A 27,743-nucleotide genomic window follows, 5' to 3' on the forward strand; every position below is an offset into this window, starting at 1 on the left:
ATAAAAAATAGTATAACAATCAATGTCTGTCAGTTCTAATTGGTTAACAGGTTATGTATGAAAATTGGGGTGTGGAGGTGGCAGGAAATCAGGCTTCAATGATACTGGTGAATCCTGGGTTTCCTTTTAGCTCAGACAAACCAGTTCACCTTGAGAATAACTCCAAAAATAGTGAGTTGGGACGTTGGCCTCTCTCCAATCACCAGCTAAGTGTAGGTCAAACCAGTCATGTAGATTCAACTATATTAAGGAGTCAAAGTAAATTGACCAATATGTTTTCTCTAGCCATTCATGTTTTATTATCTCAGAGTCTGGCACACAGCATGTATTCAATACATTTTTGATGGATGAATGTGGGAATGAAAATTAGAGCCATAAGAGAAGCTAATTCTTTTAAATTAACAAGAATAATAGGTCCCACATGTACACATTCCAAAATGTGGCCTCTGCAGGCTACTAAATGCCATTTTACCAGCCTGAGACAGCGGATGATCTAGCTACACACTCAAAATGAGAAAAACGCACCCAACTAGGGGAGGCTGGATACTCACGGACTCATCTATGAGTTTGTGCCCCCTCTACAACCAATTGGTGAGGATTTAAAAATCCTCATGGTCATATTGAACATGTATCCTCAAAGAAGCATCTTACAGATAATTGTATAACTATATAGCTTACATGGCGTGACTGTGTGATTGTGAAAACCTTGTGGCTCACACTCCCTTTATCCAGTGTATGGACAGATGAGTAGAAAAATGGGGACAGAAATTAAATGAATAATAGGGGAGGTGGAGGGGATGGGATGTCTTGGGTGTTCTTTTTTACTTTTATTTTTATTCTGATTTTTATTTTTGTGGAGTAATGAAAATGTTCAAAAATTGATTGTGGTGATGAATGCACAACTAGATGATGGTACTACTAACAATTGATTGTACACTTTGGATGATTATATGGTATGTGAATATATCTCAGTAAAATTGAATTTAAAAAAAAAGAAGCATCTTTCTGAAGAACTGCTCCTAGTGAAATAATTACTCATTTTCATAGGGATCACAGATATACAGTATCTGTGCTTAAAGATCATATCTGATGCCCACTGGTTACCAGAATAGGTAACACTATGGATATTCATAAGTCTAACTCATTTCCAAGTAAATCAAGAGAAGCACATTTCATCATCTTTCAATGCAATTGTTCCTGCCTGGTCTTCCTTCTTAGACCTCATTGTAGTTTTTCTCAGTAGCCTATATTTCTACTTCTTGCAGAACTTCTGGCAGATCCTTCCATAATGAGTCTGGGGTCCTCTTTGTTGCCCTTTCCTTCTTCAGTGTCCTCCACCAGTCTCAGGTCCAATGCTGAGGACTCCACTTAACTCCACCCTGTCTCCCAGCCCCAGGGCTTGCTGGGCTCTCCCTACAGTTCCACAAATCTGGTGTTTGGTTGCTTTTTGTCCTTTTAATTCTTCTATCTCTCAGATCCACCTTCTATATCCCCTTCATCCTTCCCGAAACTCTTGTCATCTACTTCCATTTCACTTTCTCTTACAATCCCCAGACACCTCCCTGCACTGCTTTGGGCAGAGGTCACCACTCAGCTGTTTTATGAGCCCTTTCTTCTGGGCTGGTGAAGTTGAGACAGCCCATCTCCCTTTTACCACAAAAGGCTCTTGTCTGGATGAGGTCTAGCCTTTTTCCTCTCCATATGGGATGGCTCTAGAGCAGTGCTTCTTAATATATATCTGAATATACACCTGAATCACCTGGGGATCTTGTTACAACACAGATTCTGATTCAGTAGGGCTGAGGTGGGCCTGAGATTCTGCATTTCTAACAAGCTCTCAGGCCAAGCTGATGCCAAGATATGTGCTCCACATTTTGAGTAGCAAGGTGAGCAAAATGCGTTAACAATGTAATCCAATGACCAGCAGATCGGCACCACATGGGGCTTGTTAGAAAAGAGATGCTCAGGCCCCACTCAGGTCTACTGAGCAAGAATCAGCATTTTAACAAGATCCCCGAGTGCTTTCACTGCACGTTAAAAGTACAAGAAGCTCTGATCTAGACTAGAAGGTTTTTTATTTTTATCCTCCTGCTTTATACCCAAGACCTCTCCTGACTACAATCTGCATGCACCCTGTGCTGTGGAGTCTTCACCCGTTAGGGTAGGTCTTCAGTAGTTCCCTGCTCTGGCTACAACTCTTCTCAGCTCCTAAGTGGAAGCCCCAGGCAGGAAATTAAACCTGTCCTCCCTGGCACTCTGTTCTATTGCACAAACATCCCCACACTAAGCCTAAGTCAGAAAGCCGCTTGTCCCAAGGCTATTAAGACCTCACAGTATGATTCCAACAAGGCACAGCAATTGTGACTCACGCAGAAGCTAACAAATGGGACCTCGTCCTGCTCAAAAAGATCTCTACAAAATTCTCCGAGGAATCCTCATCTTCCTTCTCAATACAGCGATCAATTAAATATGCTTTCTCCACTCTTCTGAAGCCCACATCAAACTCTTTACTTCTAAGGATTCAAACTATGCAAACATGTACCTTTGTCCATCAGAGTGAATTAATAACAAAGGTTCCTACAACCAAAATCTTCTATTAGGCATGTTGCCATTAATATTTGCATGGTTTCTTTGCTCAGGCACTTTTCCCTAAAAGAGACCCTACAACCAGTCTGTTCCCTTCAGAGGAGGTACATTAGCAAAGGTTGGACTGTGGCATGAGAGTAGAACTAAATCCTGGCTCTGTTATTTACCAGTTTTATGTCCTTGGGCTAGTTCCTTTACATCCCAGAGCCTAGTTTTACCCATTTGTGGGTATAACATATGCCTCACAGTGTCTTTAGAATAGCTGGATCCTGAGTATTAGATAGGATCATGCTAGAAGGGACAGCAAGGTGCTCAAAGAATGTCCATTTCCTTTCTTTGCTCTTCCTTTTGTACTCTTCTCTTCCCATGGCCTTTACAGGAAAAAAAAAATGGGCAACCTTTCCTTTTTCTTCCTCCCCTTCCCCCTTTCTAGCTCAATGGTCTTTCAAATAGTTCATTTTGAAATTGGTCCTGATCTTGTCTTAAGAGGTCTATCTAACTTATCTCCATATCAAAATAGAGCTATCTCAACTTAAAATCCCTGAAAACAACTTTATAAATCCCCAGAATTGTTTGGAGTTTTGTCTAATATTTAAATAACCTCCATTATGTAACAAAAAGTATTTATTCTTGCCCTATTACTCATTTATTTCTTCAACAGACATTTACTGAGCACCCCTATTCTGTGCCAGGACCTGTTCTAAGTGCCTGTTCCCTTGTTGCTTATATGTATAGAAATAAAAATAAATAAGTTAACAAATAATACACAAGATCACTTCAAACGGTGGTAGGGCTATGAAGGAAATAAACTGGGCAATGAGATAATGATAGGAAAGGGTGGCTCTATCGTGGAATCAGATGTCAGGTAAGGCCTCTAAGGCACTGAAGTTAAGATCGAATTGACAAAAAAGTAACCAAACTCTGGAGAAGATAGTTCCAGATAGACGGAACAGCAAGTGAGAAGGTCTTGGGATGGGATCAAGTTTGAAGTATTTGAGGACATGTGGGCCATGTGGCTGCAGAGCCATGATCAGAGGAGAGCATGAAACAAGGTGACGTTGGCGAGGCAGGAGACCGTGCAAGGCCACAGGGGCCACAGTAAGAAGCTGAGTTTTGTTTTTTTGGTGTTTTTTTTTTTTTTGAAATAAATTCAAAGTTATAGGAACAGTTGCAAAAACAATACTAACTCCATACACAGAATTCCATCATACCCTGACCCCCCTCCCCCAATAGCTCAATCCACCAACTTTAACCTGCTGTCACATCGCTATTTCTTTCCCTCCTTCCCTGCCTATCTATCATCCATCATCTATTGCTCTGTCTTCTGAACATGAGAGCTAGCGGCACACATCCTTGAACATACACTATAATTCACGTATACACTTCCCATGAACAAGAACAGTCTTTTATGCAATCCCATTAAGCGCATCTAAGAAGTACAAGAGATTCAACAATGATATGAAGCTTACATTCTATATATCCTTTTCCTTATGTCTCAACTGTGTCTCTTTGAGCCACCTGTCCTCTATCCTCCAATCCCAGCCAAGTTCATCTTTGGCATTCAATTATCATCTATTTAGACTGGCTTTTTTTTTTTTTTTTCCAATTGTGGAAACATATATACAGCCTAAATCTTCCCATTCCACCCTCTCCCTAGCCTTCCATTAATGGGATTAATCACATTTAGAATGCTGTAATGCTCTTTCCCACCATCCATTACTAGAAATTTCCCTTTACCTCAAATAGCAACCCTACACTCATTTCTTAACTCCCCATTGCCCCTTCCCCCATTTCTCTTAACCCAAACTCTACTTTTCATCTCTATGGTTATATTCTCTGATAATTTCTTTGTGTTTACTGTGGGGCTTAAAATTAACCTCTTAAATCCGTATCAATCTTGTTTTTCTTTGATACCACCTTCACTTCAATAGGACACATAAACCATGTTCCTATACTTCTCCATTTCCCCACCTTTATATAGCTGTCTAAAATTACATATTTTACGTTGCGTTCAAAACCACTGATTTGTCATTAGAGTTTGTGTATTTTATATCATGTAGGAAGTAAACAGTGGAGTTACAGTTCAAAAATTATTGACTTCTATTTGTATTCCATTATGGTTGGAGAATGTGCTTTGAGTATATTTAATTTTTTTATTTTTAATTTCTTGAGGCTTGTTTTATGTCCCAGCTTATGTTCCCTTCTGGAGAAAGATCCGTGATCACTGGAGAAAAATGAGTGTCCTGGTGATTTGGGATGTAAGGTACTATATATGTCAGTTAAAATTCTCTATATCTCTTTCTCCTTTCTTTGTTTTTCTGTTGGTAGGGCTCCCTCTAGTATCTGAAGTAGGGCAGGTCTTTTATTGACAAACTCTCTCAGCATTTGTTTGTGAAAAATTTAAGCTCTCCCTCAAATTTAAAGGAGAATTTTGCTGGATAAAGTATTCTTGGTTGGTAATTTTTCTCTCTCAGAATTTTAAATATGTCATGCCACTGCCTTCTCGCCTCCACGGTGGCCACTGAGTAGTCACAATTTAGTCTTATGTTGTTTCCTTTGTATGTGGTGAATTGCTTTTCTCTTACTGCTTTCAGAACTTGCTCCTTCTCTTCAGTATTTGACAGTCTGATCAGAATATGTCTCGGAGTGGGTTTATTTGGATTTATTCTATTTGGAGTTCACTGGGCATTCATGCTTTGTGTATTTATATTGTGTAGAAGGTTGGGGAAGTTTTCCCCAACAATTTCTTTGAATACTCTTTCTAGATCTTTACCCTTTTCTTCCCCTTCTGGGACACCAATGAGTCTTAAGTTTGGACGTTTTATTTTATCTATCGTATCCCTGAGATCCATTTCAATTTTTTCGATTTTTTTCTCCATTCTTTCTTTTGTTCTTTCATTTTCTGTTATTTGGACTTCTAGGACACTGAGATATGGTTCAGCTTCCTCTAGTCTTATATTTGAATATCCAGAGTCTTTTTAATTTGGCCAACAGTTTCTTTTATTTCCATAAGATCATCTAATTTTTTATTTACTCTTGCAATGTCTTCTTTATGCTCTTCTAGGGTCTTCTTTATGTCGCTTATATTCTGGGCCATGGTCTTCTTGATGTCCTTTAAATCCTTTGCCATGTTTTCGTTCCTCAATTGTAGTTCTTTGATTTTTGTGCGAGGTACAATGTTTCTTCTGATAACCTGATTTGTGTGTTTGGAATTGGATTCTCCATATCATCTGGTTTTATCATATGCATTAAGATTTTCTGTTGTTTTTGGCCTCTTGGCATTTGCTTTGCTTGATAAGGTTCTTTCAAGTTGTAAAAAAAAAAAAAAAATACCTATCTAACTTTTCAGAAACACAGTTTGGTGGCATACACTTTCTCTAACTAACCAGCAGATGGCATCTGTGAGTCACCTATACCCCTTAAGTCAGTTCTCCACCTTGTCCCCACAGTATGTGGGGAAATGATTCTTGTGGGGTTCAGTTGGAGAACTCAGTTTGGGTGTGTTGCTGGAGCCGTCCGCCCTGAATGTGGGGTGTGTGTCCAGGTGGCCAGGGAGGAAGGACAGCTTTAATATTCAAATCCCCCAGGTTCCCAGAGATTCAAGGCCGCCGCAAGAGTCTAAGCCTTCATTTCATTTCAGCCCGAGACCCTCTCTCTCACTGTCCCACAAACCACCGGACTTGGCATAGTGTCCCTGACTTCTCCGAGCGGGTCCCCCCACCCAGCCGCGATCCTCCAGGACCTCTGCCGAGGGAATGCCTTGCTACATCACCAGTGCGCACCATCCCTCAAGGGAAGCCCTGGGCCGCCGGGCCGTGCCGGCTCGCTTTCAGCCTGATGCAAAGATGGCCAAATGAGGCATCTCCACACCCCCCTCCTCGCACAGTTCCTCCTTCCCAGCTCCGAGACAACTGGCGGGGCTCTGGGCTGTGGGCACAGCCCCGGGCAGGAGTTTATCCAGCCCTTTGGGGAGCCAGCTGCTAGCCACGGGGTTTCTTTCGGCTTCCAGCCCTGTCTCACCTAGCCGCCATCTTAGTTTCTTCCAGAAGCTGAGTTTTAAGTAGGGATATGCTGCATCTGGCTCATTACAGCTCACAAGAGCCAGTTGTTAAACACTGACCAGCACACTACTGGTTTTAAGCATAATGAGAAGCCACTGGACAATTTAAACAAGAGGATGATATCCCTTATATATGTTTTGAAATGATCAGTCTGGCTGCTGTGTGGAGAACGGTTCCTCAGGTTCAAGAGTGGAAGACAGGGGAAGATCTTTTGACCCCATGCCAGTGATCATTTTACTATCACACAAGACAGACTTAACTGAGGCCTTCATTTAGTTAGTATTCTCTCCCTGAGGATACAGAAACTGCCTCTTTAACTTTTTGCTCTGGGGCCCAATTTCCTAAACCTTCAATGAGCCACCAGTTCTCTTCCTCTTGCAAACCTATCATCAATATCAGGCTTCACAGTCAAGCCCTCAAATGAATCAGAGACTCCAAGAGCCACAGTGCTAGAAGAGCCTTTAAGACATGTGGTCCAGTCCCTGCCCTACCCTCACTCTGCCCCAACTCATTTTACAAATGTGGAACTGAGGCCTGGAGAAGCTTAAAGACTTACCCATGGATATACAGACAGAAGGCCAGGGGCAGAGGGTAGACAAACAATGTTTCTTGTCCTGAGGCTGTTTCTTCTATGTAAGGCTGAGCAATAGTGAACCCACAAGAACCTTCCTGCCATTCTTTCAACTCTCCTTCCAATGAAGCCAGTAAGAAAAAATAATATTAGGAAAATTCTTACAAACTGCAAATTACTAAATAATTGCCACTTAGGGCTGTTAATACTTATATCCACCCTAGAGCCCACTAAAATCAAGGTTTTGCTGCCCCATTTGTACAAATCAGCCCTTTCCCAGCTCCTCTTGGTGTTGTGATTTGCCTCCTTACTTGAATTATCCTGCCTAGTTATCTGTGACTAAGGTCTGCATGACCAGAGATGGGACATTTCCAAGAGACTTGGTGGCTCCAAGTACCCACAAATAGGACTGACTTTTATCTGTTTGAAGTCCAACACTGCTTCAGCTCATAAATTCCCTTCTTCACAATCTATCAGGGTAATTTTCATTTTCCCAGTTGCTATTTGCATTTTCCGATGACACATACCCTGCCTGGCACCCTTCACATCCCTTGTGAGCATGTTTCCTGTGACATCACTTGGGTCAGAAGCACTTAGTAACACCAGATCAAGAAGCAGCCCTTACGGAACAATAGGCATTTTACAGTCTCAGGAAGGTGCTGATGTTTTGCCAAAACTTTTATTTATTCATGATGCAAGCAAATGAAGAGAATGTAAAAGTGGCCAAAAAAGCAGTCAAAGAAATTCCTCTCTTTTAATCACAAGAAAAGAGAAGGAAAAAAAATCACCCAGAAGTTAATCAACCCATCCTTTTCAAAAGGTCTTGCAATTATATATGATGGCAATAAAAGTGATTGAGTTAATTGGGATGAAACAATTGCATCTTTTCTTGTTAGGAATTAGTCATTTCTCAGGGTTCCAGGAGAACTTCTTTATATGATTTTTATTGTTTTTATATACATATGGAACACATCTACAATCTACCATCTATAAATCCTGAAGATTGACAGGGTAGGAAACTTGCCTAAGGTCACACAGCTCATGAGCTGTGACATGAGACTAGAAGCTAAGTCTCCTGAGTTTCAGCCCAGCATATACTTACTAAGTTCTGATTTCTTCCACAAGAAAGCTCAGGCTGCACCCTACCCAGCCATATACGGCTGTCCACTACCTCCACATGGAAGCCACCACCCTAGGGATAGGGTCTAAATTTCAGTTCAGCTCTGGTTCAATGGACATGTATGAAGGAGAAGCAGCTGCTGCCTTCTGGGCCCAGTTTCACTCTGCCCCCCCCCCTTCCTGAATAATAAAGCAAAACCGTGTCTCATCCTGGCTGTGCAAAGTGAGGCAGAAATGGCAAAAGGCATTCTGCCCATTGATGAATGCAACTGATTACCTCAACACTTCATTCCACAGAGATCTGGCTATGGGCCAGCCTTGGTCTACTTGGCCTATATTCAAGTTACTTTTCTTTTCCTGATGAACTCTGGTTGTATTCATTATGTAGGAGATTGGAGGAAATGAATTGGCACATGAAGTTTTCAAGCTATCCTTGTGTTTCTAAGGGACTGGCATCAAGTTCATGATAATAACACAGTTGTGCTATGTGCAATGGAGAGATGTGAGCTGAAAAGTCACTTTTAATCCATATTCTCCTACTGGATTTAGACCCCCAGCCCCCACCCCACTCTACTTATAGACTTGGCCTTCTATATAAAGGAATCGTGTAGAGAGATCTCTCAATGCTGGTATAGGGCCTACAGAATTCAATAAAACAAAAAGAATCAGCTTTTTCCTCAATAGCAAGGGGTTTACCAACCTGAGCCGAGAGTTGGCCTCAATCAGCATGGGTCTTAAATCTCTGTGCACTCAGGGAAGCATGACTCAGGTGGGTGCTACTCAGCTCCCCGACCCACCCACCCCCACTCCCCTCTCTCCTCATTCTACTGTCCTGCCTACTTCAGCTCTTAGAGAGTTCACTACTCCTGGGATTACCCAGAAGTATAGCTAGATTGGGTGGTGAGGAAGAGAGTAACCACCAAACACATTCTCTGAAAGTGGCACCTTTTCAGTGGCTGTTAAAATTATGTTAAAAAGACACTACAGAAAGCAGTGAGAAAAAAAAAAATGACTGAAATATCAGACCATAAGGCAGGAACAGAAGGAGGTCAAAGGATGGCATCTTATTTGGAGTGTTGCTTCCTCAGCATCTGCCACAAGCTTCCTTCCATGGAAAGCCATTCCTGTCTTTCTGGATCCTTTGCCTTCCTTAGTCCTATTCACCACCCCCACCACCCTCAATGAGGATTCAGACCCCAAAAGGCAAGGAGAGGTGGCCAGGCCCAGCTGCTAGATAATGCAAGGAGAAGGTGGTGGTGATGTCCCAGTTGCAGACAAACCACCATCTTCCTTTGGTGGCCGCCTCAGACATGACCTCACAGCTGTCTTCTATCTCTCTCATCCAAATATCCAGCTTTGTAGGCTGGAAACCCCCTTGATCTTTAAAACCCACTCCCTGAAGCCCCTGTAGTTCTCTGCCCTCCACCCCACCATCCTTCACACACTGGGGATTAGCCATGACTCTATAAGGAGTGTGTTTACATCCAGCAGCCAAGTTTATTAACATTTATTTTACGAAATTATTTACGAATAGTGAACATGCACTGGGTAGTTTTCTTGGAAAGTGAAACTTATCTGTGAAGTAACTATGTCACACATCTGGCTGAAACCCTTCATTTTTTAACATGTGGTCTTAAATAAACTGTGTCAGTTCAAGACACTCCCTATCTATGTAGACAACGTGGAGTGAACAGTTGAGGGTGTTTTGCTATGACTGAGGGAAGGGTTAGAAAGGGTGCCCTGAGGTAGAGGATAAACACACAGACCCTGGTAAGCAGAGAACAGAGCAACATGCAGATTTCAGGTTGAGAATAAGTCCCCACTCCAAATGACCTGCTCAGACTCCTGTTCATGCATGTCTCTGGCACCCTGACCCACTCCACCACGTCTCCCCTCTCTACAACTAGCTCCAAGATTTGAGATCTATGCCTCAGTTATCCCTCCTTTCTCTTTGAGCAATTTGTCTCTTCTCATGAATCAGGCAGGGCAGGAGATGTGAAATGAGTGTAGTGGGGCAAGTAGTTATATGAAGCTAGAGGGTATGGGAGGAAGAATCTGGAGGACATACTGTATAAGGGGAAGAGGGTGGGTTATATGATGGGGGCAGAAGAGGGCAAGGAAGTGCTGGCTACGGAAGATTATCCCCTGGACCCTCAGAAGCAGTGTGTGCCTGAGACTTGGCATGTTGACCAGGACTGCTAGACCACTGGGCCTTCTGTGTGACAGACAAGCACATGGAAGCCAGGCCCTAAAACACAAGGCTTCCCCCAGCATAAAACAGAAAAATGGCATTATTTAGGAGCCAGCTTATCCTCAAAGGTCTCAGATTTTGAAAAACTATGTATTTTTCCACTTATTTGCTCCACGTAATTTTCCAGGGGTTTTCTTTCCTATGTCTGAACTGACAGAGCCCAAGGGTGACCTTAAAATTATACTTGCTAGTTTGTACATTTCTAGAAGATTCTATTTGAATTCTTTTCTTAAATCTCAAATTAGACACTGTGATGAGAACGTTTATTAATATATATCAATACCAAGTGTCTCACATTTCTTCGGGGTAGGAGGAGGGTTGTTAATTACTTCCTTCCCAGGGTACTGAGAAACTGGATGTGATACCCCTAGGTTACATCGCTCTTTGTTTTGTTCTTTTAATACTTAGTTGGTATCTTATGAATTTAGTACTTTTCAATGAAGAAATGTGTGATCCTGAGAGTTGTGCTAAGGAAGGTAACCATCAAAGACCATACCACAGGTGGGGCTCAGTTCACATGCTGCAGCTGCTGGTACCACAAATCCCTCACCCCTGTGTGTTTGTGTGATCAATATGTGAAACATATTTTATTAATATTATTTCAGTGATTTTACCAGGCAAAATATTGAGCGGAGTGGAAGGTGTGATGCAATGTAGGATGAGGGAGTATAACTTGCTAAGAGGAAGAGGCAGGAACACAGGGCAACATCATGTCTGTGCCAAGGACACACAAGGGACATGTGGGAACTTCGTCTTTCACGAAAGTGAGCCTGGTCAGGTCAGCAAAGAATTTTTTGAAATTGTGGCCCAGGTGACTAAGAAGATAAAGCCATACCTGTGTGTGCTTTTACAAACCCTCTGAGATATCATCACCGTGAAGCTGTAACTACACTGTCACATTTTAACTATTACTGTCTTCTATAGTGTTGTTTGGGGTCTTTGGTTATTCTAAATGTGCCATCAACATCTCTAGTATTTCCAAGTACACTGTGAACACTGAAAGTTAAAGACTCATTGGTTCAAATCCAGCCTCAGAGGCCAATGTCATTTGTTATTTGCAGTCCAACATCATTTCTCCTCGGTTCAAAATTGTCCCAGGACCTCTGAAGTCAATTCCAAAAATGTTCTGAGAAGTGACAGCATTACTAGACCAAGCAGTGTGATCCCTAAGCTGAATGTAGAAGTTCTGGGATATCCATTAAAAAAGTCTCATTCCTTTAAAATCACAGCTCATTCAGGGGTTTAGTACTAGTCTATTCCTTCATGTTTTCTGGGTCTTCTCTAATAAGAGGATAATTTGGAAGCCAGATTACTAATGTACCTAATACATTAAACATCATGGGAAATTCCTATTTTTCAATATAATAAAATGCCATTAGCTTTGTAGCTTCTTCAAAACAGAAGAGATTAAATACTGATAATAAACAGAAAACAGAAAAAAACTGGTGATGAGTTGGCCTCTGTTGACTCTTTCCTGGCCCTTATGCTACCATAAGAGACAGCCCATTTATCGCCATTTCTGGACATGTTTTCCTCAATAACACAACATGGATTCAGAGATTTAGGATAAGTATAGCACAGTGTCATACAAATGTAGTAATGTGCCATTGTTTCTGTACTTTTTATTATCTGGTGTCAAGAACATGTTCAGGTTAAAGTAAGGAAAACTATACTTCTGGTGAAGCTGAGAAACTCAACACCATTTCTCAGAATACCACCACTGTCAGCATACACAAATATATCTTTAATGTGACTGTGTCTTTTGTTAAACATGGTGTTGACAAATAAAGTGCTATGAGTATTCCTCTTCTGCTCCCTGTGGAAGGTGTCATTTTTAAAAAGATGCTCTCTCTATTGCAGTTTGTGAAGATTCATTTCATCTCAAGAGAATCTAGAAGTCCAAGTGGCTTAGACCAGCACTACTCAAAGTATGGTGCACAGTTTAGTGCCAATGTGCTGTTTTGAGTCCAGGGAGAGATAAGCAAAGATCAGGACAGTCAGCATTTAGAAATGGTTGACATTTCCACAGAATTCGAGCACACAGAGGACTCATCTCACTGAAGAGAGAACAGACTGGTTTGCATGCTTTTTATTTCATTTCCTAGTAATTTATTTTTATTATACTACTTTCAAGTGTCAGTCCATGATGGACTGGAAATTAAGGAAAACAATATGTCTTTCTCCACAGACAGGTTGAGAAGCCCTGCCTTAGACTTTATCTGGGGCTGAATAGATATTTTATACTATACGTGCTCCAAGGTAAATAATAAAAATTCTTGTCGAACACTTGTTTCCCCAGATAACACCAGGTGACATTAATAGCAGTAGCCATACCTGGTTCTAACTTCTATCCCTGCAAGCACATGAACTCCAGCCTTCACAACCTTTCTCTTGGTGATTTCCAAGCTCCCCAGAGGATGCCCCTTATTTGCCCATGCACAAGTTCTTTTGGCTCCTCAAGTATTCACCATCAGACCACAATAACTTTACGGGCCTCTCCAGACCTCCTCGGCCCAGCTTTCCCCCCAACTTCACCCATTTGCTCAATGGAAAGTGCCAGCAGCTGCTATTCCCTCATGTCTTAACATCCAGCCTCCCCTAGACTGATAGCCTGGTTCTAGCTCATTCTCCATCACACCTACCAAGCTGGAGCCTCAGCAGTCTGTGCCGGGGTTCCACTCAACCAGACAACAGATTCTGGCCCCTCTTACCACTTCTGAACCCCCTGTAGCACTGTGCTTAGGATATGAGATCTGGCTTCCCAAACAGTTGCTAGAGGGGATCAAAAACACAATTGGAAGTGCCAGGGGAAGAGTGGAGATGGGAAGGCGTTGGCAGGTAAATTGCTCTACATGCACACACCACCACCACCACCACCAACAACAACAACAACAACTTCCAACACTTGGTGGTTCTGCACATTGAAAAAAGATTTTCCCACACATTTTGTTTTTATGCTGCATCATCCCTGTGTGGTAGGTACTGCCATCCCCACCTTATAGATGAGTAAGCTGAGGTTCAGGGAAGGTGAGACTCATCCAAAGCCTACCTCCCATATGTCACACACATGGGTACAAGCCAGGTCAGCCCAGACTGGGATCTGCACCTTGAACAAGGGACAATTAGCCACAATGTAATAAGTTCAGGTGTGGAATTATCGCCAGAAGAGGGGACTGATAGTAAGTATCAGGAAGAAGAGGTGAGTGGGTCTGTCTTCACTGAGACCACCTTCCTCTGGGCCTAATTGTGGGTGTCTGGAGCTCTTCAGACCCTGTGCATTTCTGACCAGGCAAGCCCAGGGCCACGTTGCTGGGATTCAATTCTTTACACAAAATGGGGGTGCTAGAAATACCTTCATGCAGACTTGTTCTAAGACTCACACTGAACACTAAGTAAATTATAACTTCATGCCAAGTTTAGGTATTACATTGGACTCCATCCTTAGCGCCTAACAAAATCCCACATAAACTGTTGGTTTCTCTCTTTCTACATTCTGTGTTTGGTCTTGCCAGGGGGTGGGAGGCAAGTCAGCCTGAATGTCAAGAAGTAAAGCCCAGTTTACTTTCTAAACCATCAGATTTCCATTCTCAGTTCGTGTGAGCTTGGAGACCTTATACAAAGGTGTGGAGGCCAAGTTTGGGGTGGGGGAGGAATTGGCAGCACCTGGTGGGGAGCACAGTGTCAGACCACAGGGGAATGTGGATCAGCAAAGGGCCAGAGATGGGGAATGGGGTTGAGGCAGAGGTTTAGGGAAGGGAAGGTCCAAGGGGGAGACCTGATGGAGGGAAATCTTTAAAGCACTTACAATGGAGGGTTTAGGACTGAAGGGCCATTCAACTTTGTATAGTTCACTTCCTCGTTTTGCAAACGAGGAGATAGGTCCAGAGAGGATACCTCCAGCCCTGAAGTTGCCCTGCTGGGACTAAAACCCAGGCTTGATCCAATGCTTTAAAAAATGCCCTTAGCTCCCCTATGCTGCTTCCACCCTACATCAAGTGACCAAGCTTTGATTTGACAGGATACCAACCAATTTTAAACAGGCTATCCTAAGGCATTCCTATTTGTCAGAGCACAGGTGCTCATTTGGGGTTTGGATAATATGGCAACCCCCTAAAACAGCAAGGGCTAAGCAGGGGACCCTGGCCTCATTCTCCTTGAGGAGGTTCTTAAAATAAGCGGGGCCCTGTTAAACCAGAGAGTCCTGCTATCCTCACGCCCGCCAGCAGGGGGAAGACACAGAAAAGGTTTGCCAGCATTGAAGTTGCAGCTCCAGGCTGAGCAGAGGGCAACTGGCTGTGGCCTCTAGCAGGCCTCTCACCAAATTGGGCTGCCAGCCAGGGGCCAGCAGGAAAAAGCCAGTGTGGTTGATTCTATTGTCTGGTAAAATGAAAACATCCACAAATGCCTATTTGCTCTATCATTTCAGATTCTTTAGTGTAATGCTTAAGCTGGTTGACTCGAGTCAGGGCACTTCAGTGTAAATCATAACTGATGCATTCAAGATCTGTGACCTTGAGGATTTTTCTCTCTATGCTTTGGTCGCCACATTTGAAAATGGGGTAAGAATAGTGCACATCTATGGGGTTGTTGTATGGCTCAAGTTAGAAACAGCTTGCTACATAGTAAGTACTCAATACATATTAGTCAGTATTAACAGTGATTTTACTGCGTGTGCTGGTTTGCATATATTACGTCCCCCAGAAAAAGCCATAATCTTTAATGCATTCTTGTGGGGGCAGACATATTACGTAGGCTGGGTTGGAACCTATTGGCTCAGGGTCCATGGAGATGTGACCCATCCAACTGTAGATGATAACTCTGATTGGATAATTTCCATGGAGGCTTGGCGCCGCCCATTCAGCGTGAGCCTTGTTTAGTTTACCAGAGCACTATATAAGATCAGAGAAAAGGAGCTCATAGGTACCTGGAGCTGAGACAGACATTTTGAAGTCGGCCATTGGAAGCTGATGAAGACATTTTGGAGAACGCCATTTTGAAACGCAACCTGGGAGCAAGTAAACGCCAGCCACATGCCTTCCCAGCTAACAGAGGTTTTCCAGATGCCAATGGCCTTTCTCCAGTGAAGGTACCCTTTGCTGATGGATACTTTATGGCCTTAAGACTGTAACTTTGTAACCAAATAAACCCCCTTTTATAAAAGCCAATCCATTTCTGGTGTTTTGCATTCCCGCAGCATTAGCAAACTATAACACTGAGTAAACATTTACTGAGCACCTACAAGGCCTTAAGCCAGTTAGTTGTTTAAGGAGAAACAAGAGTGTATATGACACTCCTTCAAAACTATTACAAATAATTACCTTTTCTTCTAATAACATAACTATTTACATTCTCTTTTATTACTTTTTTAAGCAGTTTTATTGATATATTCACACACCACACAATCCATCCAAAGTGTATAATCAATGGCTCTCAGTATAATCACAGATTTGTGCATTCATCACCACAATCAATTTTAGAACATTCTCATTACTCCAAAAAGAAATCCCATATCCCTTATACCTCCCTATTATTGACACTTAGCATTGGTGTGGTACCATTGTTACAATAGATGACAAAATATTAAAATATTACTGTTAACTATAGTCCACAATTTGCATTAGGTATATTTCCCTCATACACCACCCTATTATTAACACCTTGTAATAGTGACACATTTGTTCCAGTTCATGAAAGAAAATTCTTGTATTTGTACTATTAACCACAATCATCACGCACAACAGGGTTCACTATGTTATTCAGTCCCATGTTTTATCTTCTATTTTTCCTTCTAGTGACATATACGGCCCTAAATGTCTACTTTCAACCACAATCACACCCATGACTCAATGCTGTTAATTACACTCATAATAATGTGCTATCATCACCTCTATCCATTTCCAAACATTTACAATCAGCTAATTAAAAATTCTGCACAAATTAAGCATCAGCTCCCCCCCCACCCCCCCATTCTCTACCCTCATTCTATCTCCTGGTAAACTATATTCTAGATTCTAACTCTATGAGTTTGCTTATTATAATTAGCTCATATTAGTGAGATCGTACATACAATATTTGTCTTTTTGTGCCTGTCTTACTTCAAGTTTTATGATCCTAAAACCAAGACTATGTGCTTCTTGCCAGGGAGTTTAAAACCTCCAGAAAGTGGTGAGCTCTGGATCCCCAGAGGGAGGCCCGAGACCTACTCATCATCTTAGTTGCTCCATCCTGGAGTCTGGGCTTCCTGCCTGACTGACGGGAAGCCCAGTTAGTGTCAGGAAAGCAGACAGTGAAGCAAACCCAAAAAAAATATTTACAGATAAGGAAGTGACTAATGGGGCGTGAAGGAGATGGGAGATGAAGCAGAAACAGCAACAATAAAAACATCTCAAAGAAAGACAGGATCAGGAGCTCTGGGAAGAGAGAGAAAAACAGTGAAAATAAAGGTGCTGGCAAGGGCCAACTCCAAGTGTTGGCAGAGAAGAACAGGAAGCTCTGAGCTAAAATGCACAAATTAGGAGAGAAGTTGCTTTATGTTCATTTCAGGAGCACAATGAGGGGGGTTGGAAAGCCAATTAACAACAGGTTATCCTGAAGTGGTAAATAGGAGCAGGAGCAGAAATTGCTGTCCTATAGGGAAAAAGCACAATAGAGGGTTTGAAGGTAGAGGGTCAGCTGGCTTGAGAGCTGAAATTCCAGAGCTCCTTGTGTGTTGTAAGCAGCCCTGAGGCAGCTGTGTTCATGTCCCCTCTCATAGTGACCCAGCCTGGAGCCAGGATGTGTACAAGAAGCCAGTCACCCACAGAAGTTGAAAATATGATGGCAGCCATTGGCATTACCCAGCACATGTTGAAGGGGCCTGCAGATGGGATGGCACACTAGACAGAAGAAGAAAAACAGCAAAAGAAAAATTGCTGACATGGCATAGGAGGCTGACATATCTATTAAGTCTGAGTCAAGAGTACGTTTTGGCAAAAACAACTCAACTTTTCTTTTAAAAACTAAGCAGAGCCCACAAAAATGTGTACCTTTGTGGGTCAAGAGGTATGTATGGGAAGGTTCATAGTGTATCGTTCACAAGTAAAAACTGGAAACTGCCCAAAAGTCCATCAATTATAGAAAGAATAAAATGTGCTATACTCACAGAGCAGTGGCAATGAACAATCTACAACTGCACACAATATGGATGAATCTCTGAAAAAGAATGTTGAATGAAAGAAATCAGACATAAAAGAATACATGTTATACAGTTGTTTTTATATAAAGCTCAAAAACAAAACCGTTTGCTGTTAGAAGTCAGGATAGTGGTTCCCTTTGGGAGGGTGTTGACTAGAAGGGGACCCAAGGGGGTTTCTTGGGTGCTGGTCATGTTCTTTTTCTTGATCTGAGTGCTAGTGACATGGTATATGTTCACTTTGTGAAAATTCACTGGGCTGTGCATTTTTCTGTTAAGTATATTATATTTCAATAAAATGTAAAAGCAAACAACAAAGGAAAAACAGATCCTGGGGCCTTGACACTGTGAGTCCCAATGAGGTCAGTGGTGCCTTAAAATGTGGCCTCCCTCCCCTCACAAACCTGGTGCCAGACAGGGGTAGAAAAGTGACCAGGGAATGAGGACTGACCATCAACCTGGCAGCTGGCTGCTTACGGAATACAAACACTTGGTACATGAAAGAAACTAAGCAACACCATTGACATCTGCTATTTTGTGGGTGTTGGTTGAATGAGGCAATAGAGCACAGGTTGAGATAGTAGACTCTGGAGCCAGACTGCCTGGGTTTGAATCCCCAGCTCCACTGCATACCAGCAGTGTGGCCCTAGGTCAGTGTCTTAACCACTCGGGCCTCAGTTTCCACACCTATAAAACATGGGTGATGACAGGATTGATTATGTTAAATTTGGAACTGTGCCTGGTAAGAGTATGTAGCAAATAAGGGTTTGGTTCTGTTATTACTGTGTGCCAGGCACTTTGATCCTCACATTCATTGTAAGAGGCCGGTTTATGGATTAAGTGATTTTGATGAGGTCACACACCTGGTAAATGGAGAACAGAGAATTGGACCCAAGATCCACCTGATTCCAAAGACCCCTATGGTTTCCCAAGAAAGAGTGAGACAGCTCTCTCCTAGAAACTGTGAAACAGCACAGCAAAGATGATCCTAGGAAAATCATTCACATGCAAGGAAAAATGTAAGATTTGGAAAAAACTAAGGAGATTACTAGACATTCTTTCAATGAAATGCTAGTCTTCTGAGAGTATCTGTTCTATGCTTCTGTGAATTTCTTTGCCTTTGAGTAATTTAACAACTCTGTAAATTGAAAATAACTAATAGCAATGCAAATAATTGTTTATAACCATGCAAATAAATTCTGTCAGGTGGGGGGAAAGCCCTCCCCCCCCAAAAAAAACAATACTAAAACCAGTTTCAAATCCATTTTTAAATCTGTTTCAACATTCCTTTACTCTGTATAAATTTGTAGTTTTTCAGCTTCTCCTTGGAACCAGTTGTAACACCTTACAGGTTCCCTCATTCACTTGGTGAGTTAAATAAAATCTTTGGCATGTGTTCATTTTATTTTGTATGAGAATCATGATTTTACTTCTAAAAAAAATGTTCTTTAACCCACAGGAAAAGGAAATGTTAAGATTTTGTGGCCCCTTGGTTTCCTGGGGAAGGTCCACTTTTTGCTCTGCCAAAAGAGGCCAGCAAGATTCCAGGTTGACTTCTCAGGGCAGGGCCCCAGGTTTAGCTTTGTGCTCAGCTTCCTGGCCAGAGCTGGCAAGAACAGCAGAAGGCTGGCCAGGTTGTGGAAAGGACTCTGGCCAGCCCAAAGGCTTAAATTAACAGTGAGCAGAGATTTTAGAAAAGCCATAGCTGCAGGTACCATCTTGAGCTGCTGCATGGCTCATGGGCCAGAGCCAGCACACTGGAGTTTGGTGGTGCAAATGAGAAGAAATTGGTCTAACCAAGAAGGCATAAACACTGGATCCTGAAAGATCAGGGTTTAAGTTTGCCTCTGCCCATTCCCTAGCTCTGTGATCCTGGCAAGTTATTTAAATTCTCCAAGCTTCATTTCCTCTTCTATAAAATGTGGATAATACCATGGTATACACCTCTCCAGGATGATCATCAAAATTAAGTAAGGAGCTTCCGGAAGATGGCAGTTAGGAGAGACAGGGCAAAAAAAATACCTCCATGAAAAACACTAGATAAAAGCCAGAAAGTGACCCAGAACACCAGTTCCAGTGATGCACCAGCTGGACAAGGTCTGCTAAATCCACAAGGACCGTGCACTTGGTGAAACTGGGAGTCTGCATTCTGAAATGAGTGAGTAAGCCTGCTGGATAACTGGCAGCCATGCTGTGGTCTGGGGAAACCAGGGGTTGGCATTTGGAGTTGGACTAATTTTAAAAACCCAAAAGCAGCTACAGATACAGCAGTGAGAACCACACAGTGAAGGGCAGCAGGAACTGCGCCCCCACAACCTGTGGGTACACCTCAATATCTATCGTGGACGATAGCCTTTCACATACCTGTTACTGTCTCGGAGCTAGGAAGGCAGAGGTTAGCGAAAAGGGGAAAATAACCATGCCCCATACAGCCATCTTCCCGGTGGGCTGGGAATGTTCCTGCCCAGCACCAGTGCCGCAGCCCAGAGCTGCACCAAACAACCCAGTGTGATGGGAAGTGTTCCCAGCAACACGCACACATGCCACAATATCTGGCGTGGACAATAGTCTTTCGTGCACCTGCAGCTAAATGTCCTAGAGCTAGGAAGGCAGAGGTGTGCGAAACGGGAAATTACCACACCCCAAACAGCCATCCTTTCAGCAGGCTAGGAATGCCCTATAAGGCCCTGAAGTGCCATCCCCTTGGGGGATGGTGCTCACTTGTGACATAGAACAGGCTTCCCTCAGCAGAGGCCCTAGGAGGACATGGCTTGGAAAAGGGACACACTCGGAAGTCCCAGGGACCATACACCAATACCAAGGACTTGTGGGTCAGAAGAAGAGACAAACTGTGGCAAGACTGAACGGAAGGTTCAGACTCTTGCAACAGCTTTAAATCTCCAGGAACACCTGGGAGGCATGATTATTAAAGCCGCCCTCCCTCCCTAACCACTCAGACACATGCCCCATATTCAGGGCAGGCAGCAACAACTACACACAAACTTGGTGCACCAATTGGACCCCCACAAGATTCAGACCCCCCACTCACCACAAAGACAAAGCTCGGGAGAACTGGCTTGAGGGAAATAGGTGGCTCACGGATGCCACATGCTGGTTAGTTAGAGAAAGTGTATGCCACCAAGCTGTGGATCTGACAAATTGGAGATAAGTGTTTGAATAAGCCCACATATCCTAAAAGAACCCTATCAAGTTAAGCAAATGCCAAGAGGCCAAAAACAACAGAAAACTTTAAAGCGTCTGAAGAAACTAGATGATACGTATAACACAAACACAAACACCCAAATCAAAAGATCAGAGGAGACAAAGTACTTGGAGCAATTAATCAAAGAACTAAAGACAAACAATGAGAACATGGCACAGGATATAAAGGACATGAAGTAGACCCTACAAGAGCATAAAGAAGAAATTGCAAGAGTAAATTAAAAAATAGATGATCTTACGGAAATAAAAGAAACTGTCGACCAAATAAAAAAGATTGTGGATACCCATAGAACAAGACTAGAGGAAGCTGAACAGTGAATCAGCAACCTCAAAGAAGACAAAACGGAAAGTGAAAGAACAACAGAAAAAAATGGGGAAAAAATAAAAAAAATAGAAATGGACCTTAGGGATATGATAGATAATATAATACGTCCAAATATAAGAGTCATTGGTAGAGAGGCGGGGCAAGATGGCGGAGTGGTGAGGAGCAGAATTTAGTCTCTCCCCTAGAGCAGCTGGATTACCCAAGAACTATATGAAACAGTGTTTTCGGGGTCTCCAGTAACCAGCCACACATCGGACGCAAGTTTGGAATTGGAGGAAAAGCTGAGATCGCAGCGAACATTGTAAGTTCCCCAGACCAGGGGTATGGCACCCCTCCCCACCCAGACCTCACAGACTGTCTTGCTGCCGGCTCCCTGAAAGGGGGAAAAAAAAAACAAAAAATAGCAATCTGCTGAGGGCAAGAAGGGAGGTTCAACCCAGCTTCAACAGCAGAATTAATTAACAAATTAATTAACTGATTTTGGGAGCTGGGGTGCTAAAGAAGGGCTGGGCTCTGAGAAGTGGGGGCACGTAAAAGCGGGCACCCATTCCCAGACTCCAAAAAAGCCATTTTTTTTTCCCTACATTTTGCCCCTTCTGGCTTCTCACTGATCCCGTATCTTTTTGCATTTCAATAGCCCCCAGCAGGGGTGGAACTGAAGTTGTTGGAGAGTAATTATCAGACTACAGCCCAAAGCATATGTTTAAATGCTCTATTCTGACACTGACAAAACTTCCAGGCTGGGGAAAGACTTTTAAAAGAGACTCTTTTTTTTTTTTTCTTTTCTCTTTTTCTTGTTTTTCTTTCTTTTTTTTTTTTTAATCTAAAAGTAATATATGTGGTTATTTTCTATCAGAAAGCCCAGGTTAAGGGACTAGGCTGGGCTTGGGGGGAGACAGAGTACCCACAGTGTCTTTGAGTTCCATATTCACTACTGAAGGTCTTCACCCTCATCTTTAATTGGCAACTCAGACTGACCAAGGAATCTACCTGGAGAGGCCTCAAAGAGGAGAGGGGAAAAGGGAATAGTGCCCCTGAGAGACAACTGGAGTTCTGAGGATTGGGAGAGTGGAGGGAGGTCCAACTCAACTGCCAGTCCTCCTTTTGGGAACTCAGACCCCAGGGGCTGGAATTCAGATTCTGGCTTCAGTCAGCCACGCCCCCGACAGGATCAGAGTCACCAGGAGAACTGAAGTCTACATACCTCCTTACACCAGTGAAGGAGCTGCGGGCTGGCAAGCGCCACCTGCTGGACAGGAGAGGAGAAGCACCAATTCTAAAGGCCTCATAGGAGGGTCTCATTCTCAGGAAAACTCCATACCCTCCCAATGAGACCTGGGCCTCACTAGACAGGGAAAATCTGACTAGGGTCGACCACATCTGAGGAGACCCACTCACAAAAAGGTTACATAGAGGCAGAGCAAGAAACAGAAAAAACAAGAGGGGAAAAATTCTGATCAACTAAATAGAACCTAAGTTAGAGGTCTAGAATAAGTTGAACTGAACAACAGAGGCCAGAGAACAAAGCCAACCAACAAGAAAACCACTAGGTAAAAGATAGAAAACAAGCTCCAAAATAAACTAATCAAGAGAATCAGATGCCTAGACAACTTAAGATAACAAGCCATACCAGGAAACACGAAAACATGGACCAGCCAAAGGAACAAACTAATAGCTCAGCTGAGATACAGGAGTGGAGGCAACTAATGCTAAATAAATTTGATGAAATGAAGGAAGATTAGCAAAAGAGCTGAAGGATATAAAAAAGACACTGGATGACCACAAAGAAGAATTCATAAACTTAAAAAAACAAATGGTAGAACTCATGGGAATGAAGGCCACAATGGAGGAGATGAAAAACACAATGGAGGGACACAACAGCAGATTTGAACAGGCAGAAGAAAGGATCAGTGAACTGGAAGACAGGTCATTCACATTCATACACACAAAAGAACAGATGGTGAAAAAAATGGAAAAATATGAGCAGGGTCTTAGGGAGCTGAGTGACAACATGAAACACACAAATATACGTGTTATGGGTATCCCAGAAGAAGAAGAGAGGGGAAAAGGGGCAGAAAGAGTAACAGAAGACATATTCACTGAAAATTTCCCAACTCTTATAAAAGACAGAAAATTAGAGATTCAAGAAATACAACGTACCCCAAATAGAATAGATCCCAATAGACCTACTCCAAGACACTTACTGGTCAGATTGTTGAATGTAAAAGACAAAGAGAGAATTCTGAAAGCAGCAAGAGAAAAGCGATCCATCACCTACAAGGGAAGGTCAATAAGACTATGTACAGATTTCTCTGCAGAAACCATGGAGGCAAGAAGACAGTGGCATGATATATTTAAGATACTCAAAGAGAAAAACTGCCAGCCAAGAATTCTATATCCAGCAAAACTTTCCTTCAAAAATGAGGGAGAGATTAAAACATTTTCAGACAAACAGACACTGAGAGAGTTTGTGAATAAGAGACCAGCACTACAAGAAATACTAAAGGGAGTGCTACAGGCTGATAGGAAAAGACAGGAGAGAGAGAGTTGGAGAAGAGTGCAGAAATGAAGATTATCAGGAAAGGTAAAAGGAGAGGAAAAAATAAGATATGACACATAAATTCCAAAAAATAAAATGGTAGTAGAAAGTACTGCCCTTACGTAATAACACTAAACGTAAATGGATTAAACTCCCCAATAAAAAGACACAGACTAGCAGAATGGACTGAAAAACGGGACCCATCTAGATGCTGTCTACAAGAAACTCACTTCAGACACAAGGATAAAAACAGACTGAAAGAGAAAGGTTGGAAAAAGATATTTCAAGCAAACAACAACCAGAAAAAAGCAGGAGTAGCTATATTAATATCAGACAAGTTAGACTTCAAAAGTGAAACAATTAAAAGAGACAAAGAAGGACACTATGTATTAATAAAAGGGTCAATTCATCAAGAAAACATAAGAATCATAAATATTTATGCACCAAGCCAGAATGCCCCAAAACTCATGAGGCAAGCACTGCGATCACTGAAAGGAGAAATAGATAGCTCTACAACAATAGTTGGAGACTTCAATACACCACTCTCATCAATGGACAGAACATCTAGACAGAGGATTACTAAAGAAACAGAGATGTTGAATTGTATGATAAATGAACTTGACTTCACAGACATTTATAGAACACTACATCCAACAACAGCAGGATACACTTTTTTCTCAAGTGCTCATGGAACATTCTCTAGGATAGACCACATGTTGGGTCACAAAGCAAGTCTCAACAAATTTAAAAATATTGATATTATACAAAACACTTTCTCAGACCACAATGGAATGAAGTTGGAAATAAATAAAAGGCAGAAGATCATAACAATCACAAACATATGGAGGCTAAACAACACCCTCTTAGAAAACCAGTGGGTAAAGGAAAAAATTTCAAGAGAAATTAGTAAATACCTTGAGGCAAATGACAATGAAAACACAACTTATCAAAACTTATCGGATGCAGCAAAGGCAGTGCTGAGAGGGAAATTTATTGTCTTAAATGCCTACATTAAAAGAGAAGAGAGAGCGAAAATTGAAGAGTTAACTGCTCACCTGGAGGAATTAGAGATAGAACAGCAAACTAACCACAAATCAAGCAGAAGGGAAGAAATAACAAAGATTAGAGCAGAAATAAATGCAATTGAGAACAGGAAAACAATAGAGAGAATCAACAAAACCAGAAGTTGGTTCTTTGAGAAAATCAGTAAAATCGATGGACCACTGGCTAGGCTAACAAAAAAAAAAGAGAGAGCAGATGCAAATAAACGCAATCAGAAATGGGAAAGGAAATATAACTACTGACCCTACAGAAATTAAGGAGATAATGAGAAGATACTATGAGCAAATATATGCTAATAAACTAGACAACTTAGATGAAATGGACAACTTCCTAGAAAAGCATGAACAACCAACATTAACTCAAGAAGAAACAGATGACCTCAACAAACCAATCACAAGTAAAGAGATTGAGTCAGTCACCAAAAAGCTCCCAAAAAGGAAACGCCCAGGACCAGATGGTTTCACATGTGAATTCTACCAAGCATTCAAGAACGAATTAGTACCAATCCTGCTCAAACTCTCCAAAAAAATTGAAGAAGAGGGAAACCTACCTAACTCTTTCTATGAAGCCAACATCACCCTAATACCAAAACCAGACAAAGATACTACAAAAAAAGAAAATTATAGACCAATTTCTTTAATGAATACAGACGCAAAAATCCTCAACAAAATACTCACAAATCTAATCCAGCAGCACATTAAAAGAATTATATACCACGACCAGGTGGGATTTATTCCAGGTATGCGAGGCTGGTTCAACACAAGAAAATCAATTAATGTAATACACCACATCAATAAACCAAAGCAGAAGAACCACATGATCATCTCGATTGATGCAGAAAAGGCATTTGACAAAATTCAACATCCTTTCCTGATGAAAACACTTCAAAGGATAGGAATAGAAGGGAACTTTTTGAATATGATAAAGGCAACATATGAAAAACCCACAGCTAACATCACACTCAATGGGCAGAGACTGAAAGCTTTTCCTCTAAGATCAGGAACAAAACAGGGATGCCCACTATCACCATTGTTATTCAACATCCTGCTGGAAGTTCTAGCTAGAGCAATTAGGCAAGAAAAAGAAATAAAAGGCATCCAAATTGGAGAGGAAGAAGTAAAACTTTCACTATTTGCAGACGACATGATTCTATATGTAGGAAATCCAGAAAAATCTACAGCAAAGCTACTAGAACTAGTCAATGAATACAGCAAAGTAGCAGGCTACAAGATCAACATGCAAAAATCTGTAGTGTTCCTATACACAAGTAATGTGCAACAAAAGGAGGAAATCAAGAAAAAAAATCCCATTTACAATAGCAACCAAAAGAATCAAGTATTTAGGAATAAACTTAACCAAGGACACAAAAGACCTTTACATAGAAAACTATAAGAAACTGCTAAAAGAAATTGAACAACACCTAAGAAAATGGAAGAACATACCATGTTCATGGATTGGAAGACTAAATATAGTTAAGACGGCAATTTTACCTAAACTGATTTATAGATTCAATGAAATACCAATTCAAATCCCAACAACTTACTTTACAGAAATAGAAAAACCAATAACTAAATTTATTTGGATGGGTAAGGTGCCCCGAATAGCCAAAAATATCTTGAGAAAGAGGAATGAAGCGGAAGCTCTCACACTACCTGACTTTGAAGCATATTACAAAGCTACAGTGCTCAAAACAGCATGGTACTGGCGTAAGGACAGATATACTGATCAATGGAATTGAACTGAGTGTTCAGAAGTAGACCCTCACATCTATGGACAACTGATCTTTGATAAGGCAGTGAAGCCGAAGCAACTGGGAAAGAGCAGCCTGTTCAATAAATGGTGTTTGGAGAACTGGATATCCATTTCCAAAAGAATGAAAGAGGATGTCCATCTCACACCTTATACCAAAATTAACTCAAAGTGGATCAAAGACCTAAACATTAGCACCAAGACCATAAAACTCTTAGAAGAAAATGTAGGGCAATATCTTAAAGACCTTGTGATAGGAGGTGGTTTCTTAGACCTCACACCCAAGGCATGAGCAACCAAAGAATAGACAAATGGGATCTCCTCAAAATTATACACTTCTGTACATCAAAGGACTTTGTCAGAAAAGTAAAAAGACAACCTACACAATGGGTGATGATATGTGGAAACCACATATCAGATAAGGGTTTAATATCCTGAATATATAAAGGAATCCTGCATCTCAATAACAGAAAGACAAACAATCCAATTAAAAAATGGGCAAAATACATGAACAGACATTTTTCTGAAGAGGAAATACAAATGGCTCAAAAACATATGAAAAAATGCTCAACTTCACTGGCTATTAAGGAAATGCAAATCAAAACCACAATGAGATATCATCTCATACCTACCAGAATGGCCATTATCCAAAAAACAGAAAATGACAAGTGCTGGAGAGGATGTGGAGAAACAGGCACACTTATCCATTGTTGGTGGGAAGGTAGAATGGTGCAACCACTCTGGAAGACAGTGTGGAAGTTCCTCAGGAAGCTAAATATAGATTTGCCATATGACCCAGCTATTCCATTGCTAGGTATATACTCAGAGGAACTGAAACTTAAGACACAAACAGACATTTGTAAACCGATGTTTATTGCAGCATTATTCACAATTGCCAAGAGATGGAAACAGCCCAAATGTTCATCAAAGGACGAGTGAATAAACAAACTGTGGTATATACACATGATGGAATATTATGCAGCTGTAAGACAGAACAAAGACATGGATCATGTAATAATGTGGATGAACCTTGAGGACATTATGTTGAGTGAAGTTAGCCAGAAACAAAAGGACAGATTCTGTATGG

The 27,743-nt window shown here is 41.7% G+C and overlaps 1 long non-coding RNA gene across 1 annotated transcript in view; it reads right to left on the reverse strand.

Moving 5' to 3' along the window:
- Positions 1 to 27,743, reverse strand: part of LOC119532020 — a 67,848-nt gene that overhangs the window by 13,638 nt on the left and 26,467 nt on the right. Inside the window, exon 2 of the long non-coding RNA XR_005216466.1 lies at positions 17,730 to 17,779. This is a non-coding gene — a long non-coding RNA (uncharacterized LOC119532020). The remainder of the gene's footprint in view (positions 1 to 17,729; positions 17,780 to 27,743) is intronic.

Source organism: Choloepus didactylus, chromosome 4, assembly GCF_015220235.1.
Source record: "Choloepus didactylus isolate mChoDid1 chromosome 4, mChoDid1.pri, whole genome shotgun sequence".
Classification (NCBI taxonomy): Eukaryota; Metazoa; Chordata; class Mammalia; order Pilosa; family Megalonychidae; genus Choloepus; species Choloepus didactylus.